The sequence below is a fragment of the Palaemon carinicauda genome, chromosome 10, assembly GCF_036898095.1.
Source record: "Palaemon carinicauda isolate YSFRI2023 chromosome 10, ASM3689809v2, whole genome shotgun sequence".
Taxonomy (NCBI): Eukaryota; Metazoa; Arthropoda; class Malacostraca; order Decapoda; family Palaemonidae; genus Palaemon; species Palaemon carinicauda.
In genome coordinates, this window is record NC_090734.1 from 27,938,537 (window position 1) to 27,943,177 (window position 4,641).

Below are 4,641 nucleotides of genomic sequence, written 5' to 3' on the forward strand. Positions count from 1 at the left end.
TCATATTGAAGAGATATAAGATGGAACCACAATGTGTATGTATAACATTCGCACACTAACAATTAGTGACAGCGATTACAATTATGACCACAAGCGGTTACAACTATAACAACCAGCGATTACAACTATAACAACCAGTGGTTACAACTGAAATAATTAGCAGTTACAACAATAATAAATCTATAATTACAACGAACTATCTATGTCTACTGAAGTAATGAACTCATCGAATATCAACTAGAAATCAGATATAACCTGAGGAACCAGGATCTTCAATCAACAAGCATCACTAAACATCCTACGAATACGAAGAAATGTCCTTCATCTATATCAACGTTTAGTGAACAACTTTCAAACATTCATCGAATAAATAACGCATGACGAGAAGGCAAGTCAAAGGTCATCACGCCAGCTAAACTTCCTGCAAACGAGAGAGAGAGAGAGAGGACATGACATCATCGAATCAAAACATTCCTCGCGCATATATAATAAAGGTAAGTACATCCTTTCTTCATTCAGGTTTTTTTTTTTTTTAGTGAAGTGTTTGATGTCACGAGTCGATCGTCCATTATTGCTGGGGTGAGTTATGTGTAATCTTAATCTTCCTTCATTAAAGGAATCTATATTAAACTATGAATTTTCATCTGCTGAATTTTTTCCCTCTTTGTTCTCGGGAAATATTTTTATCACATTAACTGTCTTAATATCATCATTTTGGGGGACTTTGTTATAATCTGCAACACATCTTTATTTTATAAAGCATATGCGTTTACGCAGTGGACGTGTGTATTCATATAGAGATTTAGATAGGATCGCAAGGAATCGTAGTGATAGGAAAAAAGTTAAAGCTAAAAATAACGCCAGCTGTGACTTCCGGACCCAGTAACCCCACTCCCGTAGTAACTCTAGTGAGTGCAAGATCAGCTATCCTTCCTTTTCAAGGTCGAGTCAATGGGTTCCTGCCTCAGAATGTCGAGTCATGGATCTCGTCAGTAGATGTTCATTTAAACGCAAAACGCATCACAGACCCATCTGTACAATTACAAGAAGCTAAAAGTTTCATAGACTTTGCTAAAGGAGATGCAAGCGCGTATCTTAGAAGGGTCTCTTTCCAAGAGGCAGTTATATGGGACGATTTCAAAGTTAGGCTACGTGCAATATATGGAGGTGAGGAAGCTTTAGACGTAGTTTTGACATTAAGAAATACTCTTAATCAAGCCTCTTTGACTCAGCTTAATGTTATAGAATAGGTGGTTCTTATTGCCGACTGGCTTAATGAATATCAGGATATTTTAAGTAATTCCACATGGGTTACAGGAGATAACATCGCCATGAAAGAATTCTTATAGCTAAAGTATTCAACTTGCATGATAATTATGTTGCCTGAGGCTATAGTACGGTGATTTGATAAAAAGCCCATGCCCGAAAGTACGGAATTAGAAGTATATAAACAGATAAAGAAACACATGTCTAAGTGTACTGAGTGTGCTTACTCAAGTTTTTGCAAAAAATTAAACTAAGCCTCAACAAGTAAACGTAGTTAATAATGATCAAGGTGCAGGCATGACTTGTTACAATTGCAAACGTCAAGGTCACTTGATTGCAGACTGTAGGATGCGATTTTGTTCAATTCATAATAGTTCAACCAATTCATATAGTCGATGCTTCTCACGTAATCAACAGCAGAACCCTAGAAACACTCAGACAACTCCATATGGAAATAAAAAGAAAAATCCTCAGTTTAATAGAAAGAAACAGGTGAACGGCAATGCAGTTCAAAATAAAAAACAAACAAATAGTGCTTCAAGTAACTCCGTTCTTGGGCTGTCTAGCCAGAACTCGCAGGGTGAGACAAATTTTCAGAATGTGCAAAGCAAACCAAATACCAAGTAGTTAACTACAATTGGGGTCATTCATATCAACATCTTTTGTATCAAATAATCCTTTTAAAAATTTATCAGATCATTGTGAGGCAATACATTCTCCTATGAAACACACGGCCGAATCCAATAAATCAGTGCAGGTTCCCGTAGATTTGCAACAAATGCACGCAATAATAAGCGAAAATGAGTTATGACCAACATTATATGCTGTAAATTTAGAACACCGATCCTTCACATTATTTTCTTAACTCTGGTAGTCCACGTAATATCATGGATTTGAGGACCCATCACTTGCTATTTTCGAACTTCCCTATAGAGAAGTCCGAAGTAATGCTCACAGGTATAGGAAATAATGAATTGAATGTAATAGGAGTAACTCATGTTCAGTACAAGGTCGGTAAGCGCACGTTTGCCGATACCTTTATCGTTGTTCAAAACATTGATATGGATCCTGCTGTAATTATAGGATACCCCTCTATGGGCACTCAAAACTTTACCTTAGCCCCTGCCAAACACGGCGTGTATATCAAAGGAAAATTTTATAAGTCTTCTAATACCTTAAAATCAGTTTTGGATAAAAAGGAGACGACAAATAAAACAGTAACGTATATTGAAGAACCAATCACTTGTCTCATGAATCAAGAAATAATATACTCGAACCAACAGAATTCTCGTTCACCCGTAATAACAGCTTGCACTCAATCTATCGAGCCGAATGTAACTTCGAATATAATTGTACGAGTAAGGAAAACTTTGCCGGGATCTGAAATATTAATCCTTTCTGACACTCTGACAACTAACGGATTGTCCGTCACACAAGCTATTTTTACAGTCGGCTCACAACAACAATGTAATATTAAACTCTGTAATCATTTGAATATCACTTTAGTAATTCACAAAAATCAACATATCTTGGATGTAGAAGTTTATAAACATCGCTTTTTTACGTCGCTGAGATCAACCACACTTAATCAGTTGCAGATGAATCCCTTTTGCAACCTATAAAAAATAAAATCAATAAAGACATTCAAGAATAGCAAATTCAGCAGAAATTTTTTGATCTTTTGACTAAATATCATAATGTTTTCTCCACTACGGATGGATCCTTAGGGAAAACGAATGTCATAGAACACCAAATAAGGTTAAAAGACAAGCAGAAAGTTATCTATGTACCCTCGTAGAGACTCCCTATGATAATCCAGAATGATATAAATGATGAAGTGTGTAAAATGCTAGAAGAAGGAGTCATTAGGAAATCGAACAGCCCTTATAATTTTCCTTTAATAGTTGTACCGATTAAAGATCGAACATGGCGTATCTGCGTAGACCTCCGTCACTTAAACGAGGAAACGATCCCTGATCGATTCCCAGTGCCATGTACTGATGATATTTTATCTTTGCTAGGTCAGAACAAATACTTTACCAGTTTGGACTTGCTTATAGGCTTTCACCAGATATCATTAGAAGAAAATAGTGTCCCATACAGTGCCTTCAGCACAGCTAGGGGACGTTATGAATTTTTGCGTATGCCTTTTGGTTTACGTTGTGCTCCTATAACATTTACTAGAATGAACAACATAGTGTTTGGAGACTTGTTAGGGGACATATTGCATACCTATATGGATGGCCTTGTAATCTTTTCTGATACCTTAGAAGAACATCTACGTAAACTGGAGCTAGTGCTACAGAGACTAAGACAGCATAATTTAAGGGTAAAAATTAGTAAGTGTGAATTCTCCAAAACAGAATTAGTCTATTTAGGTTTTACGGTGTCTAGTCAAGGTCTTAAAGTAGTCCACGATAAGGCGTCGGCTATCCGTAACTAATGTCAAGGGAATACCGCAATTTCTGCGGTGTAGTAGGTGTTACAGGCGTTTTATAAGCAATTATTCAATAATAGCTGCTCCCCTAACCGATCTTACGAAGAAGGGCGTAGATTTCATATGGTCTGAGCAGCATCAACAGGCGTTTGATACCTTTAAAGATGAACTGTGTAGTTCTCCTATCTTAAAATTTCCTGACTTCGGTAAGGAATTCTTCATTGCAACAGACGCCTCTGACTTAGGAGTTGGTTTGGTATTGCTTCAGTAATATGACAAAGAGTTTTTCCTGATAGCTTTTTATTCACGTAAACTTAGACCTTCCAAAAGTAAATATGCAGTAATAGATAAGCAAGGGCTAGCTATTGTTAATTCACTAGTGTATTTTAAGTTCATAATATACGGTTATCCCGTCAAGGTTCTTACTGATCATAAGCCCATAACTGACATCTTTAAAGGCTTTAGTCACAGCCCCAAACGAACTCGGTGGCATTTGATCATCCAAGTCTTTGGGGCGAGGATCAGGTATTTACCTGGAAAAGCAAATATCATTGCTGACACATTATCATGCAACCCCGCGTCATCTTGTACGGAGCCATTAGCTGAATTAATAGATATATCAACATCCATGCCTATTGTTATATCTGTATCTGAACAGGAAGATCTGGGCTGGAGCGCTGAACTAATACAGACTGAACAAAGAAAAGATCAGCAATTAGAAAAAAACATAAATGCTTTGAACAGAAATATTAAGGAAAAGGAATATATAAAGAATACGCATCAGAATTATATGATGAAAGATAATATTCTGTGTAGATCCGTGAAAAGGAAAACCCACAATACACCACACGTGACTAACGACCAGGTAGTGGTACCAGTCTTACTTATACCCACTGTACTAAATTGGTTGCATGCAAATCCATTGCATGGCCACCCAG